Source organism: Lithobates pipiens, unplaced genomic scaffold (assembly GCF_037356315.1).
Source record: "Lithobates pipiens isolate NorthernLeopardFrog02 unplaced genomic scaffold, aLitPip1_a1.2 Scaffold_19, whole genome shotgun sequence".
Taxonomy (NCBI): Eukaryota; Metazoa; Chordata; class Amphibia; order Anura; family Ranidae; genus Lithobates; species Lithobates pipiens.
This window is the reverse complement of record NW_027507764.1, coordinates 71,520,875-71,546,000: the sequence shown is the minus strand read 5'-3', so window position 1 is coordinate 71,546,000 and position 25,126 is coordinate 71,520,875. Positions and strand designations below refer to the sequence as shown.

At 44.0% G+C, this 25,126-nt stretch overlaps 1 protein-coding gene across 1 annotated transcript in view; it reads left to right on the top strand.

Annotated features, from left to right (window-relative positions):
• STEAP2 (STEAP2 metalloreductase) overlaps positions 1–25,126 on the top strand; it is a 61,662-nt gene that overhangs the window by 25,086 nt on the left and 11,450 nt on the right. The gene's annotated exons all lie outside the window — the stretch shown is intronic.

The following is a 25,126-nucleotide window of genomic DNA, read 5'->3' as shown; positions in this document are numbered from 1 at the left end:
TGTCCTTTGCCCTGATTGTGACAGTGTCTCTTTAAACCTATTTTTTGTAATTTCATACATGTGGTGGATAGCAGGCGCTACTATAGCAGCGGCCTCCAAACTGTGGCATGGGCGTCCCTTTGCAGGCCTTTATTTGGCCCTTGAGACTCTATTCTTCCCAGTGACACCAACAATGAGGCCTAATTCCTGCCACTGACAACAGCACCAACAATGGTGTATGCTATTCCTCCCACTGACACCAATAATGGGGCACTATTTCTCCTCCTGACACCAACAATGGGGCATTATTTTTTCCAATGACACCAACAATGGGGAACTGTTCCACTCCCTTATACCAAAGATGGGGAGCAGTTTGTTCTCACTGACACCTGAACAATTTCTTCTCCTACTGACCAATTTTTGGCCCCCCTAGTTGGAAGGACTGTAAACTGGTCCTTTGTTTGGAAAGTTTAGAAACCACACCACTATAGGGTGGCACATTGCAATTTTAGTGCCGTTATTAGCTTGCTGACAGCTCTGCTGAGGTCCCTTGCAATATCCCAACTGCCAAAATATGTGGAAAGTAGGCACACTACCTCTCCTCCATCCAATAATGCAATGCTCGATGCCTGTCAAATTGCGAGGCTTGTTCTGAAATCTATGCAAATTTTGCCTTTTTAAAAGTTTTTTTCATAGGACCTTCGGTTGCTCCAATAGTGCTCTGATTGTGTTAGGTTGATATAATGTGGCACCTTATGGGGCCACCTGTCAATCACTTATTTGCTCTAAGTTCTTTTTTGTCCATTACAGTTGCTAATAATCACAGTTGCATTGGCTTCATAGTTGTTTATTTCAGGTCTTTTTAGGCTTAAGGAATACTTCCGTAAAAATACAGCATATATGCCAACAACAAAACATCATCTTTCAAAACCCTACGCCAACACTGAACTTTACTTTGGCTTGAAGTTTTTTCCTTTTTCCGTCACATCTCCAGGTCTTCTTCCTCTTCTGTTTGTGGCAGAGTTGGCAGTTCTAACAACTGCAGGGAAGGGTGTTATTGTGAGCCCAGGCCTGAGATGGTGATGTGTCCATGTCCTCCTGGGCTTACATGGAGTGTGTTGAATGATGCTGGCCATCATTCACCCTGGAAGAAGACTGGTGGTGGACCAGAGTTTCTGAAGGGCACACCATTGAAGACAAGGTGTGTATTGAAGCAAAAGCTGTATTATTATTATTATTTTTTAGCACCCCTCTCACACCCCAAAGGCTAGATAGCATTTCAAGAGGCAAGAGCGGACTAGAATGGGGGGGACCAAGAAAGTATATTGGGCAACAGTCACTTTTGTCCTTTTAAAATTTAATTGGAGAAAGGTTAAGAAGATGAGGATTAGGGGTCCCAGATACTGTAGCAGATCACTTACAGACTCTTCAGATCAATGTCCAGCTTCACAGCGTCAGAACCTTTAAGCCAACCTGGGAACACTGTAAGCATGTTCCCAAATTTCAGTGATTCCTCCATGTGAGTCACCAGGCCCTTCTGAAAGACCAGCCTTCTTCCTGGTTCTCTACAGCAAGGGGCATCCCTTGGGTCTTTTCCTTGGCTCAGCTTCCTCTAGACCAGGCAGGACAGCTTTGTGACCACTTCAGCACACGTTAGACCCCAAAACAGGTTATTGGGCCTAACAGCGGAGCTCCATACAGCAGCACCTCCCTGGGCCTCCCTGGGAGGAGAAAGCAGGCACATGGCCTGTCCCAAATATTTATATCATCCCCCAGCATGCACCAGGGGCATAAACTTCTTACTGGATTGGCTCCAAAAAATATAAATATTCATATATTCTTAGTTTTGTTTGTGAAATATACTATGGCCAGTGATACCAGTGACATCTACTGACGACATCGAGAAATCACAAGCCAACTTAAAGCGAAACTTTACCCAAAAGAGGAAGTTCCACTTGGTTGTAACCTTCTCCCTCTTCTGCCACATTTGGCATTTTGGCTTTTTATTAGGGGGGGAGCAGATACCTGGATTTGACAGGTACCTGCTTGCACTTCTGGTCTGAGCGATCCGAGCAGAAGTTAAGCCCCCCGCAGTCTTTTGGGACACATCACAGGTCCCAGGAGCCTGCGGGACCATTCACAATGCAAAGTGTGGCTTGCACATGCGCAGTGGGAAACTGGCTGTGAAGCCGGTGCCTGGACCTGAGGCCAATTGAAGTATCGTCTCAGGTGAGGACATTGCTGGATCCTTATTTATACCTGCTGACTTTAATTTTTTGGGAGGAGACTGAAGCTTTTCTTTAGGCCTAGGGAAAAACCAGTAGAAAAAGTATACAATCTGAGCTAACTACCGCCCAGCCAAAAACTAAACTGACATAGTAGCCCCTGTATAGTTTGGCCCTTGGCATTACACTTTAAGGCTGGGCAGTAAACTTAATAATGTAAACTGGAATTCTCCTTTAACTATAATGCTGCCCCTAAAGTGTAATTTGATGGCTGTGGGTATATATTTATTTAATACAGGTACCTATATAGCGCTGTCAATTTACACAGCCCTTTACATATATATATATATTTTACATTCACATCAGTCCCTGCCCTTAAGGAGCTTACAATCTAAGGTCCCTAACTTACATTCATACATACACATATATTTGGGCCAATTTAGACAACCCAATTAACCCACCAGCATGTCTTTGGAGTGTTGGAGGAAACTGGAGTACCCGGAGGAAACCCACACAGGCATAGATATAAAATGTGATATCCTCTCAGGTAATGTCTGTGAAGGATCTCGTTTATCTAGGTCATAATGTATCTAATAGCAGTTAGTCACATTCAGCTGAACTTGTTTTGTCATGTTAAAGACCTTCCGTAGCTTATCCAAGCCACTTCTTCAGTTCTAATGAGTGTTAGATAATCCAATAAGTACAGTATATCTATGGTATATGCAGTGCAGTGAGGAATGCAAAGAACTGTATAATGGGGAGACAGAGCCAACCTCTCCGCAAACAAATGGCCCGAAAAAGGAGAGTAGAGCCTACAGATTAGGGATGGGCCGCAAAGGGCCTGGTATGGATTTTGGGGGGGGGGGGGACCCCACACTGATTTTCTTTTTAATTTTGCCATGGAGTTCTCCTTAAAATCTAGTATTATATATTATTATATATACTACACGGACTGTACTATATACTCTTAACTGTATTATATATACTACACTAACTGCACTACTCTGAACTGTATTATATATATATATATACACTACACTGACTGACTGCACACTACACTAACTACCTGCCTAATCTCCATTCATTCACTATATATGTGTCACGTTACTACTTACAGTGAGCCCACAGGCGAGCAGGTGACACGGGATCCCCCAGGGCATAGAATCTAAGAGCAAGCTGGTGTTCCGCCAGGGACCCCCTCACGAGGGTTTGGGCTTAGCTGCATGCTGACCCCAGGTCATGACCCCCGGGTTCACCCTGCTCGCTAGGGAAGTACCAGAAGACACTGTTAGACAAGGATGGATGGATGAAGCAAAGGAGAGCCAGATAGTGAGCCAAGGTCAGGGCAGGCTGCAGACAACGTAATCAGAACAAGCCGGGTTGATACACAAGAGATCAGTTCACGAGAGGTCAGGTAAAACAGGTTACACAAAGGGAGCTCAGAAACAAATGTTGCTCAAGCAATCAGTAGCTGGTTTGAAAGGGATTTAAATAGAGAAGCACATGAGGGGCTGGACAGGAAGTAGCAAGAAGGAATCATATATTAGGCAACAGGTGAGGGGTGGCGACACCCATAGCTGCAGAGTGCACAGAGCTGAACACCAGCTAGTGGAACAACAGATGCCAGCCAACCTACAACAGTAAAGGTGAGACACAGATCAGCCCCGCAGCTGATCTGTGACAATATGGCTGCGGTGTAAGCAGCAACCTTATATAGTGTGGGGCGTGGACTCCTCCTGAGCCACGATTGGCCAAAGGCACCCTGCCTTTAGGCAATCATGGCTCTCACAGCACATTGGCAGGTCAGGTGCATGCTTTGGCCAGTCAGCAGCTGTCAATGCACTGCGACCTCGCAGTGTATTATGGGGTGCTCCGTGTCAGGTGAACTTGCTGAGAGCCCCTCATAAGTTTGTTTGTTTTACGAACAAACGAACAGCTGATGTTCGAGTCAAACTTACATTGGACTCAAACATCGTGTCCATACCTACTACAGATCATAACTCAGTGGTTTTCTTACACCTTAAGGATTAGATACATTCTTTTCAGGACAGTAAGGTGCACATTTTGGATAGAGAGATCATCTTATTTGCAGGAGACTTGAAAAAGACCATCTATCACAAACTGGAGAAACCATCACTGAGCAGGGGTGGAGCCAATGATATCATCTGTCTTCCATATATAATGCCATTTTAACATCTCTGCCCAAGGGATTTAACAACAATCCACAACTTCGAAGGATTAGGACTTCTTGCGATTTGCTCTTTCTGCAATAAAAACCTTTGGACGACATGATGCCGTGTACACACGTAGCAGACTATCCGGCGGACTTAGTCTGGCGGACTTTTCCACCGGATTGTTTGATCGTGTGTACGAGGCATTAGAGGATCCTTGGTGTACTGGCGAATATGAGCTTATATGTATCTATGAAGCCTTCCTGACACCAAGAGTGATCTTATGTAACTAGAACAAGGTGGTTTCCACACCTCCCTTGTGGAGACAAGAGCAGCTCCCAATTCATGGTAATTGGATGAAGGTGTCAGTATTACCTACGTGGATATAAATGCTGGGGTATTTTTCTGACACTCATTACAACAGAAGAAGCAGTTTGGATAAATTACAAAATCTCTTCCACATTACAGAACAAATCCAGTTGAATGTGACTATTTCTAGACACTCCCAGGTTAAGAGGGAACTAAACTCTCTCAACCAACATGAACTATTTTTAATCCTTATGCTGCTGGCATTAGTAAAGCCCCGTACACATGGGCAGAATATCGGGAGGCTTTTGCCGGTTAAAAAAAAAAAGTCCGACATTCTGCCCGTGTGTGTCGGAGGTGCATGCTGCAAAGCCAGCATCCAACTGACTCCCAATCAGCGCTCTCAGCCAATGGCAGAGAGCACTGATCGTAGTGTTCTGGCTCAGTGGAGAAGATCACTGGACTAACCTTGCATGGTTAGTACAGCGACTCCCGACCGGAGCTGTCAGTTTTTTTTTCATGCAACCCAAAACCGTTAGTGTGTACCTGGCTTACCTAAATAGGAGGTATATTATATTTACTTGTTTTAAACCCTTTTTTTTGTACATTTCTGCAGTTGCTTCCTGGTTTAGCCCAAAATTGTGTCACACATCCCAGGAATCTTCTTGAGTATTTTTTTCTTTCCTCTGGATGAGGGAGGGGGGGGGGGATTCTCAGCTAAGCAGTTTCTCTTACCTGCATGTTTGAGCTTAGGGCAGATGGATTCCAGAAAGTAAAATCCACATGAATCATCTACCCTCAGTCCACAGCCACGGCTACAAATGCTATGTGGGTGTTTTTTAAAGTGATTTCTCAACATAATAAAGCATGGAGACATGAATTCAATAGCTTTCCCTGTTTTTGATGCTCAGATACAGTTTAGTTCCTCTTAAAGCTAGGTTCACACCTGTGCATTTTCAGAAGTGCAGAAAGACGTGACAATTATTCTTTCCTATTTGTCCTGTTTACATCTATGCAGTTTTCTGCAAGTGTTTTTGGGAGAGCTGCTGGAACTTTTTTTGTCATGCAGGAAGGGGTCCTATAGACTTAAATGGAAATGCATCAAAAACACTTGTACATGCATTTTGCAGTCTCCTCCTACTTATATAAAACAGGAGGCATGGAAACACATAAAAAACGCATGAATAACACACGCAAAGGTGTGAACTTTAATGTTGCAAAGTAGCCTGGCAAGCCCTTTGTGGAGGACTGTAGTCCTGGCCAGGGATGAAACATGGCGTCACCCAGGAAAGAATGGGGGTTATAGTTGCTGGGGGAATGCTGAAGAAATAGAAGAGTGACAAAGTGCAGAGGAGAACATAGAGTATTGCAGTTTTTTGTTTTGTTTTTTAAATTAGGAAAATGCTTATTGAAACACATACAGTATATAATTTTTACAGTCCAAGTCAATGCAAGACAATAAAGACTAATGTGACTGACAAAGATTTTGAAGTTTTTTTAAAATACATGTGAATATGATCATCTTAAGGCTGCGTCCACACTTAAGCGTATAATTTTCAGGTGTTTTTTAGGGCGTTTTTCTGCCGTTTCTGCTGTTGTTGCAGCATTTTTGTAGAGGCGTTTTGAGGTCCAAAGATCAATAATGTAAAAAGCGGTAAAATGCCCGTAATCTGCCTTAAAAGAAGCTACTTTTTTGTGCTTTTGCTTCAGGTGACAAAATGATCAGATGTTAACAGGGGCTATTTAAATGAGTAGGATTTTGCTCGTTGGGCGTTTTGGAACTTTTGAGATGAGCTGGGTTTTATGAGCTGAAAACGCTCAGGTGTGAATGTAGTCTTAACAAATCAATTCATCATCGGGATATCCTGCAGCACCCTATACAAGAATCTGCATTTTACCTTTTTAGTTTATTGACAACAACCTTCTCGATCCCATACAGTCCGGCTTCCGCCCACAACATTCCACAACATTCCACTGAAACTGCCTTACTAAAACTCACCAACCACCTACTAACTAAAACCAACGCCCCGTATTCCATACTCATAATCTTGGACATCTCTACTGCCTTGGATACTGTTGACCACCTGCTCCTCCTCAGCAAACTCCACTCCCTTGGCCTCCGTGATTCTAATTTATCCTGGTTCTCCTCCTACCTATCTCAGCGCACTTTCAGTGTCACTTACAACTCCATCTCCTCTACTCTTCTTCCTCTTTCTGTTGGGGTACACCAAGGCTTTGTCCTTGGGCCCCTCCTATTCTCTCTCTATACCTCTTCCCTGGCCCAGTTGATAACCTTCCATGGCTTCCAATACCACCTCTACGCCGACGACACCCAGATCTATCTCTCCACTCCTCAATTCACCTCCTCAATCTCCTCACATATCACAAACATACTGAACGACATATTGGTATGGATGTTACACCACTTTCTCAAGCTCAATCTTTCTAAAACTGAGCTTGTCATATTTCCTCCTTCCCTGTCCACTCCCCATGACTTTACCATTAAGATCAACAGCACAATCATTGGTCCTTCCACACATGCTGGGGTGCTGGGTGTAATCCTTGACTCTGACCTCTCCTTCAGCCCCCACATCCGATCCCTGGCTAAATATTGTCGCATTAACCTCCGTAACATCTCCAAAATTCACCCCCTTCCAGACTAACGACACCACAAAGCAACTTATTCATTCCTTGGTTATTTCCCACTTCGACGACTGCAACTCTCTCCTTAATGGCCTACCCTTACACAGGCTATCCCCCTTCAGTATATTATGAACGCTGCTTCTAGACCTCACTAACCAGTCTGTGACTGCTGGCCTTCTCTGCCAATCCCTTCAATCGCTTCCACTACCTCATTGTATAAAATTCAAACTACTAGCCACAACATACAAGGCCATCCACAACATCACCCCCAGCTCTATCACCAACCTTATCTTCAGATATTGCCCAAAACGTCCCTTTAATCCTCCCAGGACTTCCTGTTCTCTAGCTCCCTTGTTACCTCCTCCCATGCTCCTCTACAGGACTTCACTAGAGTCTCTCCCATCCTCTGGCGCTCCCTGCCCCAGTATGTCTGAGCAGCCCCTACCCTATCCACCTTTAGGAGATCCCTAAAAACACATTTATTCAGGGAAGCCTATCCCACACCCACCTAAGAACCATACCCGTGTGACCTTCATCAGTTAATTCCCGCAGCTTTTACCTTTTGTACCATCTCCCTTTAGAAAGTAAGCTCTACGAGCAGGGCACTCTTATTCCTTCTGTATTGAACTGTATTGTAATTGTGCTGTCCCCCCTCTACATTGTAAAGTGCTGCGCAAACTGTTGGCGCTATATAAATCGTGTACAATAATATAAATTCCACAGATTTTATCCAGAGAGAACATTGCTAATAATCAGAGTTACATTTGCCGTACACAGTAGCTGTTTATTTCAGACCTGTTTGGATTTATCTATTACTCCCGGAACAACACAGCACATTTGCCAACACCAAAACTTCAAGTTTAGACATCCTAAATCAGTCTAGAATTCCAAAGTCAACACTGAGCTTTATTTTGGCTTCATGTTTTTTCCTTTAGCGTTTGCATGTCATGTCTGGTTTCCTCCCTTATTGCAGCAACACAGTCCTACGGCTACTTACTCATAGACTGTTCTCTGTTTCTGGGAAATATTTACAAAACTTAAAGTGATTGCAAAGTCTATTTTTTATTTTTATTTTTTAAATAACAATCATGTTATACTTAACAATTTTGTGCAGTGGATTTTCACAGAGCAGCCCAGATCGTCCTCTTCTAATGTCCCTCTTTGCTGCTTCTAGCCCCTCCCCCTGCAGAGTGCCCTCACAGCAAGCAGCTTGCTATGGGGGGCACCCAAGCCGAGCTGCAGCTCAGTGTGTCCATTCCGACGCGGAGCTGTCATTCTGCCTCGCCCCTCTCTCTTCTGATTGGCTACCTGACTTTGACAGCCGCAGGAGCCCATGGCGCCGCTATTGTGTCTCAGCCAATCAGGAGGGAGAGTCACAGACAGCCAAGGGACTCATGGATATCGCTGGAAAGAGATGGGTAAGTATTAGGGGGGCTGCTGTACACAGAAAGCACACAGGGGGGCTGCTGCACACAGAAGGCACACAAGTGGGCTGCTGCACACAGAAGGCTTTTTATCTTAATGCATAGAATATATTAAGATTAAAAAAACGTTCTGCCTATACAACCACTTTAAAGTGGAACTGAAGGCAAAACTTTTTTTTTATTTATTTCAGATAGAGTAAGGGAGGGTTAGAATCCCTGTCAGTTGTTTTTTTGCCACCTGTGTTCCATTAGGGAGATTTCTCATCACTTCCTGTCTCATAGCCAAAACAGGAAGTGGGAGGAAATCTCTCCAAAATGAGGGAAAGCCTGGTTGTCAGTACAACTATTATGGCCCATGGAGGATTTCCCCTCTATTCATGTTCTGGTCACAACCCAAAATTTGGGGAATTTCTCTTTCACTTTTGGTGATAATGGTAAACTGGACAAATAAAGCTGGTGCATCTTTTACCGTGGGCACATTTAACAATAAAAACCTAACTGGTGTTCTAATCTTCACTCTGTCCAAAACTTAAAAAAAAATAAAAAAAATTGGTGATTAGTTATACTATAAATTCGATTTTCAGGCAAAGGTAACAAGACAAAAATGAATAGCTCATTAAAAGCTAAAATGAAAAAAAGCTTTTTCTGCAATATTCACCTTCCATCCAGAGATTTCCCCAAATCCAGAGTCCAGGTCATCCTGAACCCAGCCTGTGACTGGGCAGTGAAAGGAGTAGCAGTACAGTAATAAGCTCATTCCGCTGGCATCCATTTTTTGCAAAAAAAAAAGTGACTGAACTGAACTTAAAACACTATATACAGCTAGTTGCTAAGGAGGGGACCGGGTAGCTGGCCGCCGCATTGTTAACAACCGATGAGTCATCAGCTGTCAGTGGGATTCTCCGCTGACAGCTGAGTGTAAAAAAAAAACAATTGCGGCAAAACAAACCGTGAAAAAAATGGTGTGGGGTCCCCTGCAAAATCCATACCAGACCCTTATCTGAGCATGCAGCCCGGCAGGTCAGGAGGGCACCAACCCCCCGGACCATACCAGGCCGCATGCCCTCAACATGAAGGGGTGGGTGCTTTGGGGCAGGGGGGACTCTGCACCCCACACCCCAAAGCACCTTGCCCCCATGTTGACCGTCACCAGAAAGTTGACCGTCAGCTCTAAAAAAACGGTATCGGGATGATGCCTGCAGCTGCAGGCATCATCCGGGTAAAACCACTTCAAACTGAATGCCGCATATTTGCGTTACATAGGCGTGAAGGGGCTAAACAACTAAGCAATATGAGCTTTAAAGGATCCAAGAATGCAATACATACAGTATAATTAATTTATCAACAGTGTTCAGTGATGAATTCAACACAAATTGTGCTATAATAGACCTCCCACTTCCTTACTTGTCCATATTAATATAAATCATAATATGTGCTCACATGTGTGACTTTCAGTTAATTCAAAATATACTTTCTTCAGTGCTATAATACACCCCCCATGAAAGAATCTATTTATAATTGTGGGAATTTTTTTTTTGGTGATTACTGCTTCTCCCGCTTAGCATGTTCATGTTCACTCGTTGTGCTCTTCACCCCTTGTGTTATAAACACAACAAGCATTTGACCCTTTATTTTAGTAAGTGGGCCAAACGGCACTCTTTCTCTTTTTCCAAGGGCTTCTTCCACAATTAGATCTCCAACCTCCAAAACAGCAAGCTTCTTATTTGCACCACAGAGCTTTACACCTCCTCTCCTCTTCTCCAATGTGTCAGCCGGTGTGCATTAAAAATAGGGAAGACCCAAAGACACAATGTAATCCCACTTTTATTATATCAGAATTCCAAACAAAGATAATGCACTTACAAGGGTTGGACGAAATTATGGAAACAAGTATAGTAAAATAACAAAATCGTTACCTAATATGGTGTTGGACCTCCTTTGGCACCCAAGTCAACCTGAATTCTCCTGGGAATGACAAATATATGTCTTGGATGGTGGATAATGGAATCTGATACAACCCTTCATGCAAAAATCCGGGTCACAATCCTGCGCAATGTTCTTTTGTCTCTTTCTGTCAGTTGACCATGTTGACCGCGCTTATGCTTAACAGGCAACGTTTTTCTGGAAACTGTATATGCCATCATAAGCTTTGATACTATATCTGGTGACACCGGAAATAAATTGGCAACTTCAGTCACAGAGGCACCAGCTAAGTGGGCACCAACAATTTGCCCTCTGAAATTCAGTAATCTCTGACATTACTCCATATTACTAGCAGTGAATGATGAAAGTGAGGCTTCCCACCTGTTAGCTGGGTGTCTAATCACACAGCGGAAGCAAAAGAATGTTACATCAGTTCCGCTTTTGATGCAAAACATGTTGTCACTTTCACACCTGCAAATCATGTAGTGTTTCCATATTTTTGTCCAATCCCTGTACATTTGTTACTAAATGTGCAATAAATCATGCAAGAGAAACCTATTTCCTGGTTATTGCAGTCTGTGTAACGCAAACTTGCAAATGCATGCACTGGATGTCACGTACAAAGGTCCTACCCAATGTGTTTCACCAAACAAACATCTTCAGGAGCAGGTGCTGATCTGGGAACACCCTAGTGACAAAATCAAAATTCTAATAAGGGTGGGACAGGGGAGGAGCAGGGGGTGGGGATAATAGCAGCATGCGAAGCATACCTAATAACACCTGGGCCTACCGTGCTCTGGATCAAAGGATAGGCCCAGGTGCAGGTCACCATCAGAAACAAGGGTAAGGCGGTAAATGATCCATATCCTTACCTCCCACAATGAAGTCTACAAAAGCTGAGAGGGACTGGGAAGACCTTCTGATATCAGCATGTGACATCATCAGAAACCTGGCCCCGGACACAGCCGGAGGCAAACACATCCCTACTGCTCCAGGGTAGTCACCCTAAGATGGATTACCCTGCAGACACCTGGGCCAGGGATGCAATTATTAAATCTTAAAAGGAGTTGGGGAGACACTCTTTTAACCTCTTCCCGCTGGGCCATACGCATATACAGTATGCGGCCTCTCAGCAGGTGGGCTTTAACGCATATATGCGGCCCTATGTAAACAAAAAACTGCGCTGAGAGCGCACACCCTGTGTGCTCCCAGCACAGTCACCGGCTGGGACCAGAAAGCTCCTGATGCATACTTGGGAGCATTTCAATCATGTTACAGCCAATCAAAGCGGTCACATGACCCAAATGCCCACCTCCTGGCACCTAAAAGTTCTAAAAGGGCCGGGAGGCTCTTTCGTTTGAAATGATGTAATCTGGGAACTGCCCGAACTGATGACGTCTTTTGTGGCAAAACGTGTAGGGAGGAGCCACACATGTGCAGCCGCGTGTCGTCCACCTTTGCTACTGGAGGAAGGACCGGTTTTACCTTTGGCGTTTTACATGCTGTTACCTAGAATATTATAAGTGCAATTCTTTTTTAATAAATCTTGAGATTTTAAAATACCACACTATGTTGAGTCCTCACTTTGCATATCCAATGAATAACTGTGAGTAGGTCAGGATTCATCTGGCTGTCAGACATATCCTTACCACTGTGGAGAGTTACCTATGCTGATGTCCTTGCTGCCTTTATGAAATCCACCCCCATTGTTTAGCTGAGCGTTCTTTCAATACCCTGAATAAGGGGGTCGCTAGCATTCTGGTAAGCCTCTAGTGTGGATATGTTTTGGGTGTCACATCAGCTATCCTTGGATCCCTTTCTAATTTAACACGGAGTTTCAGTTGAGACTTCTCTTTATGTCTACCTCTATTCACTTCAGAGGTTTATTATCCACAATTTTCTGTTTTTGAAGTTTACATACCCTGGCAGAATTTATGATTTCTTGGCCATTTTTCAGAGAATATGAATGATAACACAAAAACATGTCTTTCACTCATGGTTAGTGTTTGGCTGAAGCCATTTATTATCAGTCAACTGTGTTTACTCTTTTAACCACTACAATACAGGGCACTTTCTCCTCCTTCCTTCCCAGCCCAATTTTCAGCTTTCAGCACTCTCGCACTTTCAATGACAATTGCGCGGTCATGCTATGCTGTACCCAAATTAAGTTTTTATCATTTTGTTTGCACAATTAGAGCTTTATTTTGGTGGCATTTATTCACGACTCCATTTTAATTTTTTTTCGATATAAGCGAAAAAACTGCGGAAATTTTGAAAAAAAACAATATTTTCTTCTTTCTATTTTAAAAGAAATCCAATAAAATCGAATTTTGTCATAAATTTAAGCCAAAATGTATTCTGCTACATGTTTTTGGTAAAAAAGATTCTGTTAAGTGCATAATAATTGGTTTGTGTGTTCAGGGACATATGTACGCAAATGATCATGTACAGATGTGTGCAGGTGATCACGGACATATGTGTGCAGATAATCATTGGGACATGTGATTTTAGTGGGACATACAGTGTCTTGCGAAAGTATTCGGCCCCCTTGAACTTTTCAACCTTTTGCCACATTTCAGGCTTCAAACATAAAGATATAAAAATTTTATTTTTTGTGAAGAATCACCAACAAGTGGGACACAATTGTGAAGTGGAAGGAAATCTATTGGCTTTTTGAAACTTTTTTAACTAATAAAAAAAAGAAAAGTGGGGCGTGCAAAATTATTCGGCCCCCTTGCGTTAATACTTTGTAGAGCCACCTTTTGCTGCGATTACAGCTGCAAGTCGCTTGGGGTATGTCTCTATCAGTTTTGCACATCGAGAGACTGAAATTCTTGCCCATTCTTCCTTGCAAAACAGCTCGAGCTCAGTGAGGTTGGATGGAGAGCGTTTGTGAACAGCCGTTTTCAGCTCTTTCCACAGATTCTTGATTGGATTCAGGTCTGGACTTTGACTTGGCCATTCTAACACCTGGATACGTTTATTTGTGAACCATTCCTTTGTAGATTTTGCTGTATGTTTGCGATCATTGTGTTGTTGGAAGATAAATCTCCGTCCCAGTTTCAGGTCTTTTGCAGACTCCAACAGGTTTTCATCCAGAATGGTCCTGTATTTGGCTGCATCCATCTTCCCCTCAATTTTAACCATCTTCCCTGTCCCTGCTGAAGAAAAGCAGGCCCAAACCATGATGCTGCCACCACCATGCTTGACAGTGGGGATGGTGTGTTGAGGGTGATGAGCTGTGTTGCTTTTACGCCAAACATATCATTTTGCATTGTGGGCAAAAAGTTCGATTTTGGTTTCATCTGACCAGAGCACTTTCTTCCACATGTTTGGTGTGTCTCCCAGGTGGCTTGTGGCAAACTTTAGACGAGACTTTTTATGGATATCTTTGAGAAATGGCTTTCTTCTTGCCACTCTTCCATAAAGACCAGATTTGTGCAGTGTACGACTGATTGTTGTCCTATGGACAGACTCTCCCACCTCAGCTGTAGTTCTCTGCAGTTCATCCAGAGTGATCATGGGCATCTTGGCTGCATCTCTGATCAGTCTTCTCCTTGTCTGAGCTGAAAGTTTAGAGGGACGGCCAGGTCTTGGTAGATTTGCAGTGGTCTGATACTCCTTCCATTTCAAAATGATCGCTTGCACAGTGCTCCTTGGGATGTTTAAAGCTTGGGAAATCTTTTTGTATCCAAATCCGGCTTTAAACTTCTCCACAACAGTATTACAGACCTGCCTGGTGTGTTCCTTGGTCTTCATGATGCTCTCTGCGCTTTCAACAGAACCCTGAGACTATCACAGAGCAGGTGCATTTATACAGAGACTTGATTACACACAGGTGGATTCTATTTATCACCATCATTTAGGACAACATTGGATCATTCAGAGATCCTCGCTGAACTTCTGGAGTGAGTTTGCTGCACTGAAAGTAAAGAGGCCGAATAATTTTGCACACACCCCTTTTCAGTTTTTAATTTGCTAAAAAAGTTTAAAATATCCAATAGATTTTGTTCCACTTCACAATTGTGTCCCACTTGTTGGTGATTCTTCACAAAAAAATTTTATTTTATATCTTTATGTTTGAAGCCTGAAATGTGGCAAAAGGTTGAAAAGTTCAAGGGGGGCGAATACTTTCGCAAGGCACTGTATGTGGGGGACATGTGTTTTTATTATTTGGAGACATGTGTTTTTATTATTTGTGTTTTGGGGACATGTGTGGGGACTTGTGTGTTTTACACTAGACTGGTGATCAGTGAGTAAAAAGCTTTAAGGAGAGGAGATCCGATTGCCTGGCAAACGGCTGTTTGTTTACATCACATGACGGCTGTGATTGGACACGGCTGTCATGTGATCAGGAGGGCCAATCACAGAGCCCTCCTGCCAATCCGAGATGCGCCGTGTCCAGGTGAAACGAGCGCATCGGGATCACGCCACTGCGCGGGCACGCTCACGTGTGATCCCCCTCCTGAAGGACGTTCCTGAACGTCCAGTCAGAAGGAGAGAGCTCCCACCTGGCCGTATATATACATTGGCTGGGTGGAAAGCAGTTAAATCATAATAACGACATAAACTATCCAAATGACCCTGATCAAAAGTTTACATACTCTGGTAATTTTGGCCTGATAACATGCACACAAGTTGACACAAAGGGGTTTGAATGGCTATTAAAGGTAACCATCCTCACCTGTGATTGGTTTGCTTGTAATTAGTGTGTGTGTGTGTGTGTATAAATTGTCAATGAGTTTCTGGACTCCTGACAGACCCTTGCATCTTTCATCCTGAGCTGCACTGACGTTTCTGGATTCTGAGTCATGGGGAAAGCAAAACTATTGTCAAAGGATCTGCGGGAAAGGTAGTTGAACTGTATAAAACAGGAAAGGGATATAAAAAGATATCCAAGGAATTGGGAATGCCAATCAGCAGTGTTCAAACTCTAATCTAGAAGTGGAAAATGAGGGGTTCTGTTGAAACCAAACCACGGTCAAGTAGATCAACTAGAATTTATGCCACAACTGCCAGGAAAATTGTTTGGGTTTCAAAGAAAAAACCACAAATAACTTCAGGTGAAATACCGGACTCTCTGAAAACATGTGGTGTGGCTGTTTTAAGATGCTCAATAAGGAGGCACTTGAAGAAAGATGGGCTGCATGGTCGAGTCGCCAGAAGAAAGCCATTACTACATAAATGCCACAAAGTATCCCGCTTACAATATGCCAAATAGCACAGAGACAAGCCTCAAACCTTCTGGCACAAAGTCATTTGGAGTGATGAGACCAAAATTGACCTTTTTGGCCACAGCCATAAACGCTTCATTTGGAGAGGAGTCAACAAGGCCTATGATGAAAGGTATACCATTCCTACTGTGAAACACGAAGGTGGATCACTGATGCTTTGGGGATGTGTCAGCTACAAAGGCACAGGAAATTTGGTCAAAATTGAAGGCAAGCTTAATACAGTATGTTATCAAAACAAACTGGAGGAACATTTGCATTCAGCAGCCAGGAAGCTGCGTCTGGGACGTACTTGGATATTCCAACATGAATGATCCAAAACACAAGGCCAAGTCAACCTGCCATTGGCTACAGCAGAATACAGTGAAGGTTCTGGAGTGGCTAGCTCAATCTCCTGACCTCAATATCATTGAGCCACTCTGGGGAGATCTCAAACATGCAGTTCATGCAACACAGCCCAAGAATTTACAGGAACCTGAGGCTTTTTGCCAAGAGGAATGGGCAGCTTTACCATCTGAGTAGATAAAGAGCCTCATCCACAAATACTACAAAAGACTTCAAGCTGTCATTGACGTTAAAAGGGGCAATACACGGTATTAAGAACTGGGGTATGTAGACTTTTGATCTGGGTCATTTGGCTAGTTTCTGTTGTCATTATAATTTAAAAAGAGTAAACACAGTCAATAGATAATAAATGGCTTGAGCTAAACACTAACCATGAGTGAAAGAAGAGTTTTGTGGTATTATTCATATTCTCTGAAAAATGCCAAAGAAATCATAAATTCTGCCAGGATATGTAAACTTATTAACACAACTGTATGTTTTCATTATTTAGTAGGGCTGTGGAAATTAAAGATTAATTACTCGATTAATCGATTCATTTTTTTGATCGATCAAAATTATTTTGATCGGTACTCACCTCTCCGCCGGCTTCCGGGTCTTCAGGGAGTTCCGTCGGCGATCCGGTGACGGACATTGACATCCTCCACCTTCCCCAAGTGCCTCCATCTGCAAACGAAGGGAAGGGGGGAGGAGTCCAGTGACATTGAAGTTCTGATTGAACGTAACGCGTACGGGGGAGGATCTACGCATGACATCACCCGCTGCTGCCCTACGGAACGAACACGATTGTCGGCTTTACATGCTTTGTTTTTATCATCTTTATGTGAGTAGTTTGTGTTTGAACAAAAAAATGTAATCTTATACTTAAAGTGGCTGTATAGTCTTTTTTACAACTTTTACCTACAGGTAAGCCTATAATAAGGCCATGCCAATCAGGAATGTACAGTTTAGGAGATATTCCCCTTGCAATGCGCCGATGACAGCACATGCGCACAGGGGATTCTCGGCTGAAAGTCTGGCAGACGCCGGACCCTGCCAGAAAGAAATCTCCCGTGCGCAAGCGTGGGAGTGACAATATCGCGGCTCCGGCCACTCACAGCGCCGGAGCAGCGATACCCGGAAGACACGCCGAGAGAACATGTCAGCTCCCTCTGCGTGGATCGGGCGAGATGTTGGGGCCTCGTTCTAAGGTAAGTATTTCATAAGCCCCATACACACTATCAGATTGTCTGCTGAGTTTTTCCTTCAGATTTACCAAAACCATATAATATGAGGTCAAACCTTAGGAGTTTCAATGTGTATGCAATCAGGCAGGCCCTTCTACTACATGGTTTTGGTAAATCTGAAGGAAAAACTCAGCAGACAATCTGATAGTGTGTACGGGGCTATAATGAGCTAGTATGCGGTGCATACTAGCTCATTATGCCTTTTCCCTTGCAGGTCAGAAAAAAAAAACTCAGCTTTAAGCGGTGAGCGCTTAGATCTTTTCTTTCTACTCATGACCTGGCGTCCTTGCTGAGATCTAAGGAGACGTGAGAGAAGTTTATGGTCCGTGTTAACCCTTTTGATACCCTCTTGCATGACCACCTGTTTGCACAGGGGTCCATGCCATAAGGTGAGCGTGATTAGTTAGACCGGAGGTGGAGGGATTGTCACGCTACTGTGAAAAAAAAAATGACTTCCGTCAGTGCTACAGTTTGAATTTAAAACGTATTTGTGTGAACTGTAAAGTTAAGTCATGGATTGTGGAAACTAACTAGTGTCGGGTGATTGTATATAGTGTATATTACATTTACCACTGACTAATGCAGAGTTGCAATGCAAGAAGATCAGCTAAAAGTAGTTGGATCTGTATGTGCGTTATAATTAATCGATTCATAGATTTAAAAAAAAACGATTAATTGAACATGAAAATTTTAATCAGTAATAGCCCTACTATTTAGCACTACTTAATGTGTTGTCCCTGTTTTATTGATTTATCATTTATGACCGTTAAAGATATAGTTTCTCCTGATTGTATGTGCTGCACTTTTTTTTTTGTTTACTAACTGTGTTTGCTAATTTCAGTGTGATCCTAAATTTAGACAACTTCTAATTGCCTGTTTTGCATAAAATATTCTGCAGCGAAATGCAAGCCATCGTTTCCCAGCGATCCTCCTGCTGTCACTAACTAGGTCACCCCGTCCTGCTTCTGTCTCATATTCTGAGCTCTATACATGTGTTAAAGATATTTCAGTGCTTTTCTCCATCATCAACACATCTGCAGAATACTGTGATATCAATCCAAGGTTTTTTATACAGAAATATATTGACCTACTGAGAATCTTCCAATGGCTTTGTCTATCTGTGCAGGATTCTGTAGGATCTGGAGAGAGAAAGCAATGCTTTCATTAATGTCTTCATATGGGGAATGTTGAGCAGGAAGCTGATGATATGATACCGAGTGATAACGGAGATCATACTTATACCTGCACTGGAATGATGTCAACTAAAATCTCAGCCTTTGTCAGGAGTAATCTCACCATTTCATCCTTTTCACGTTGGGCTGTAACTGCAGGAGGTGCAATCCCATCCAATGGTTTTTGGTGCATCTTGTAATGGTTTTCAACAGTGTACTTCTTTCTCTGTGCACATCATTTGCACAGATGGAGGGAGGCACAGTCAGCTCCAAAGGCGGAAAAGCTTTGTTTGTACAACATATACAATGAATGCTATTACTGAGATTGGCTGTGGTTCTTGTCTTAATTGTTCATCGGAGACCAGTGGCTGTATAATTTTGGTGCAGATGAGGTGCGATTTGAGTAATACAGATTGAATGGCTTAAAACGCACTGCTGAAGAATTGCATATGATTTGAACAGGAATACAGTATGATTTACTATTCAAAATCACATGTGGTTCTCACACTGCATCAGTGTGAACCGTCTCTTAACCCTTGTACACACGGTCGGACATTCCGACGGAAAATATCCGATCGGACCATGTTGTCGGATAATCCGACCGTGTGTGGGCTCCATCGGACTGTTTTCATCGGAATGTCCGACCGACAAAGTTTTAGAGCTGGGCTATAAAATTTTCCGACAACATGATCCGATCGGACTTTGTCCGAACGTTTGTAGAGAATTCCGATCGGACAAAGTGCCACGCATGCTCAGATCAAATTCCTAGACCAAAGCTATTGGCTACTAGCCTGAACATAGTCCCGTCGTAACGAAATAACGTCATCACGTTACGAACGATCGGATTTTCTGGCCACTTTGTCCGACCGTGTGTATGCAATACCAGTTTCGGACAAAATCCGCCTGACAAAATCGGATTTTGTTGTCGGAATGTGTACAAGGGCTTAGACAATTGTCACTGGCGCCGGTGTCCTCATTAGATGATTTCCCCTCTATTCCTGTTTCAGTGACAACTCACAATTTATTTCCATTACATGACAATGTTCATCAGGACAATTACAGGGAGTAAAGCTGGCTATATATTACTCCAGCTGGCTAAGCAAAAAAAAAAAAAAAAAATGACAATCTTTGTTAGCCATACATTCGAGGTGGATGGGCAAATTCTCCCTGCTGTGTCTTTGTATTCTGACTGCATGCATTTCCCCACTGCCAGAATACACTGATCAGTGCTGCATCCTATTGGCTGCAGCGGGTGATCAAATGCAGGACCACAAGACAAAGAAAAAGGAAAATTTATATCAAATACTTACCGTAATTTTCCTTTCCTGATGGGCTCCATGGCAGCATACGTGTGGGTTAGCCCCGCCTCCATAATTACCCAATAGGACCTCTACTCCCATAAATCTTTGCTCCAGGCTGCTATCCGTGTTCCGTAACTAGCCTACTCCAACATTTGGGAGGGAACTCCTGCTGCCATGGAGCCCATCAGGAAAGGAAAATTACGGTAAGTATTTGATATAAATTTTCCTTTTTCCTGACAGGCTCCATGGCAGCATACGTGTGGGAAATAACTCGCCAAACACACCCGGGTGGGCTAAAAATGTTGAGCAAAGAAACTAGAATTTTATTTTTCATTGTCCACTGACAATACTTGTAAACCAAAATTAACAGAAGAAAGCGCAGCTGGCTCTACACAATAATGGGAAACAAAGGTATTAATTGAAGACCAGGAAGCTGCTCTACAGATAACTTCTGGTGCGACATGTCGAACTGCTGCCCAAGGGATCGAGATGCCCCGAGTTGAATGAGCTGTCACTGCCTCAGGAGGAACCATGCCCTTTGCCTTGTATGCCCTTTGAATCGTTTGGACCACCCAAGATGAGATTGATCTTACTGATGCTCGCATCCCTTTATTTTTGCCATGAAGAAGGACAAAAAGAAAGTCTGTTCGTCTGAACGAGGCTGTAGCGTCCAGATATTGTTTCAAGGTGCGACCAACATCCAGGGGATGAATCTCTTGGTTGTCTGACACTCTAAACGTAGGTAGCACGATCTCCTGATTTTCGAGAAATACTGATGTGACTTTTGGATTTGATCCAAGCATAGGGATCAGGACCACTCTGTCCGTAAAGAAAGATAGAAATGGTTCAACTGACCCAAGATTCCTAATTTCCGACACTCTTTTGGCTGAAGTTATTGCTACCAGAAAAACCGTCTTGATAGTGAGATCTCCTAAAGACAGGGGAGCATCCAAACCTTTCCCAAGATCAGAAAGAAAGTCCAATACTAACGGAAGGTCCCATTTGGGAAACCTGGGCCTCTTTTGAGGCCTAAGCCTGATGGCTCCTTTAAAGAATTGTTGTATTAATGTATGATTCGCCCACGAGACTCCTGTAAAGGCTGAAATGGCTGAAACTTGTACTCTAAGAGAACTATTGCCAGAGACAAGTCTAACCCTGACTGAAGGAAAGACAAGATATCTTGAACTGCCGGAGAATTATATGAATTTGATCTAGAAGACATGTGGCCCATAAACCTGGCCCATATACGTTCGTATACTTTATTGGTACTCTTCCGTCTAGCACTAAGAAGGGTTGGAATCGCTTCTTCTGGGAAACCTAGAGCTTCTAGCCTTCCCCTCTCAAGAACCATGCCCTGAGGTGTAGACAGGATGGGTATGGGTGTAACAGTGTGCCTTGAGACAGTAGATCTGGCCTGAGAGGCAGGGGAACTGGGTCCTGATAGCTGAGGAGCAACAGCAGAGGAAACCAAGGCCTGTTGGGCCAGAATGGTATTATCGCAATGATTTCCACCTTCTCCCCTCTGAGCCTCCGAAGGAACTGTAGGATTACAGGAACTGGAGGGAAGGCGTAGGCTCTCTGGAACTTCCAACAATCCGTGAGAGCATCTATCCTGAACGCCTGAGGATCCCTGAACCTCGAGTAGTATCTGTGCATCTTGCGATTGTACGGCGAAGCGAACAGATCGACCTCTGGAGATACTCCCAGAGTCAGAAGCCACTCGAAGACATCCCTGTGAAGGGACCACTCGTTGTTGTCTATTTTGACCCTTGACAGAAAATCTGCTTGAACATTCTGGACCCCCGGGATGTATACAGCAGAAATGTTGACCACATTCTTCTGAGCCCAGTTCATTATCGGTTCTACTTCTCGTAGTAGAGACCAACTGCGAGTCCCTCCTTGTTTCTTTATATAGGCCACCGCAGTTGTGTTGTCCAGTCTCAGCATTACTGAAGACCCTGCCACCAGATGGCGAAATGCTATTAGTGCTTGAAAGGCTGCTCTCAACTCCAGGATGTTGGAGACTACACACAGCGCCGGGAACGACCACCTTCCTTGAGCTACTTCCGTAAGGCAATGAGCGCCCCAACCTTTGTTGCTGGCATCTGAGGTTATTATCACCCAGGAAATGGGGATTATCGAATGATGGTTGCGTAGATTCTTCCCTTGAAGCCACTAGAGGAGAGACATCCTCATCGCTGGTGTAAGGAGTATGCGCTGTGATTGATTGGACGAGTCCCACTGTTGCAGAAACCCTTTCTGGAAGGGACGAGTGTGCCACTGGGCCCACTTCACCATAGGGATGGTGGCCGTCATTGGGCCGATCACTTTCAAGCATTGAAGAGCCGAAAGATGAGATGATTCCCAAGCCTTGTGAATCCTGTCCCGGATAACATAGATTTTTTCCTCTGGCAGAGAGATAGTGCCTTTTAATGTGTCAAACTGAGCCCCTAGAAACACGATCACTTGAGTTGGAACCAGATGGCTCTTCTCTAGGTTCAGGAGCCAACCAAACGTCTGTAGAGTGGAGATGACTAAATTCTTGTGAACCAGAATTTGATCTCTGTCCTGAGATAATAAGAGCAAATCGTCCAGATAATGATGGAGACGAACTCCTTTGACTCGTAAAAGAGCTACTATCGCTAGGAGTACCTTGGAGAAGACCCGAGGAGATGTTGTCAACCCGAATGGGAGACAGGTAAACTGGAGGTGTTGATTGCCAACTGCGAAATGGAGAAATTGCTGGAAATCCCTTGCTACTGGCACGTGAAAGTATGCGTCCTTCAAGTCGATTGAGATTAACCAATCCCCTAGCTGCACCGACTGTTGGATTGTAAGAAGAGACTCCATTTGAACTTTTCCTTGCGAATGAGGAAATTGAGGAAGGTCAAATCTATCACCGGCCTCCATGCGCCATTTCTTTTCTGAACCATAAACAGAGGGGAATACATGCCTTCGCCACGTTCGTCTTCTGGCACGGGCACGGCTGCGCCTTGATCCAGCAAACAACTTACGTAGGTCAATAGGACCTGTTTCTTTTTCCTCTGAGCCTGGAATTGTTGTGGGAATGAACCTTAATCTCGGAGTGTTGATGAAAGTCCACTTGTGACCCGAGGAAACCGTCATGACGGTCCAATAATCTTGAATTGAGGCCGCCCAAATTCAAAAGATTTGGTAGAATCTTGATTACCTGCGGAAGCCCCCTTTGAGGTTTTCTTAAGGGAGGATTGTCTGGACCTCCAAGATCTAGAGAACTCCCTGCCGGGTCTATAACTGCGCGCTTCTCTAGCACGATCCGAGGTCTGCCTTCTTGGAAAAATACGTTTTTGGTTTTGAAGGCGTCTGTCTTGAGGGAGGAACCCAGACCTCCCACCTGTGGCCCGGGATATGGCGCTATCTAGTTTATTACCAAACAAGGAGGTTCCCTCAAATGGTATACGACACCATGCCTGCTTAGATGTTGGATCCGCCAACCAGGGACGGAGCCACAAAGCACGGCGTGCCGAGACTGCTGCCAACATAGCCCGAGACAGAAGGCGGGTAATGTCAATAGATGCCTCCCCCAAAAAGGCTGATGCCATTCTGATCTCCTGAATGGGAGAGTCTTTAGCCGTATTCACTGAGATACCTCTCAAGAACTCTTCAACATTGTCGGCCCATGTTTCAATAGCCTTTGAGACTGCGGCTAAAGCCAAAGTTGGTTTACAAGCCATCCCTGAAGTTAGATAAATTCTTTTCAGATCTGAGTCAATTCTCCTCTCTAACGGATCTTTGAAAGATACTGTGTCTTCCAAAGGGAGAGTCACGTATTTGACTAAACGCATAAGTGCTGCGTCTACCAGAGGAGCTGATTCAAGGTACTTCACATCATCCTCCTTAAAGGGGTACAATTTAGACACCTTTGATTGCATGGAGCTCTTCCTATCAATCTTGCTCCACTCTTCAGTAATGATTTCTCCCAATTCAGATAGGAAAGGAAAATGTTGCCGTTCCTTTTTGAGTTGTTTGAAAAACTTTCTTTGTTTGGGGAGAAGTAGTGGGTTCTTCCCATTTTAAAGCTTCTTTCACTGCCTTGACAAGAGCAGGTACTAAAGCATAATCAAATCCTACTCCTGGATCCTCTGGATCCGATTCGCTGTCAGACAAGAGCACAGAGTGGTGGCTTGGTTGAGAAGATTCCCCAGTCTCTTGTAAGAGCCCTTCACCTCCTGAAGGACATAATGGGTCTGAGGGGAATTCCATAGCGTGATGAGCTTCCCTCTGCTGCAGGGATTCTTTTACCACTCTTCTCACCATAGCTTCCAAGCGTTGATCCGCACCATCTCTTTCATCTGCGACTTTAGAGAAGCAATGATCACAGAGCGATTTGTCTGATGAAATGGGCATCTTACAGCCCCAACATGAATTATCTGGTCCTCTGCTTGAATGCGAGTGACCACTGCGTTGTTCAGATCTGGAAGACCTGCGGTAACCAGACTTTGACGATGATTTACGGTGGTGCGATTTTGACGATCCACTGCGACTATGCGCACTGTAATGCGGTTCAGACCTAGAAGGGCTATAAGGAAATACACAAGAAAAGAGAGAGATACAGACCAGGCTGGTATCAAATGCTAAGGAATACTCCACAAATACACAGCAATCCAGCCATGCACATACCTGTTACAAGCGGGCAGGTCACTAGTAGGCAGTGAGGCATCCATGACTAAGAACGCTGACTGTAACAACAATAGACCCTCATAAGCAGCCATACAAAACACAGGAGCAACAATACATCAGAGCAGATCATAACCCTACCTTACACCAACCAGAGAATAGCCCCGGGAAGTCGCTGAATCTCCTGCAATCATTCCCAAATTCTGACATCTCTCACTGTGTTTTAAATATGGCGCCCATGACGTCATCAGCGGCGTCAGACGCGAGATGCCCGCGCGCATGCGCGGGAACCAAGCCTCGCTTTGGATTTGGGTCCGCGCATGCGCAGAACGCAGCGCTGGACCCGGAAACAGGGGGAGAAAGGCTGCTGGAACGCGGAAGCGTCAGCGCCTATACACAAGAACCAGCTGGCATATGAAAAGACACAGGTAGAAAAGAAAACACATAAACACTGCTGCCATGAAAAACGGAATTTTTACAGCTCACCACTCCACCAACGATCGTCTGGCCGAACAGGTTCAAGCACA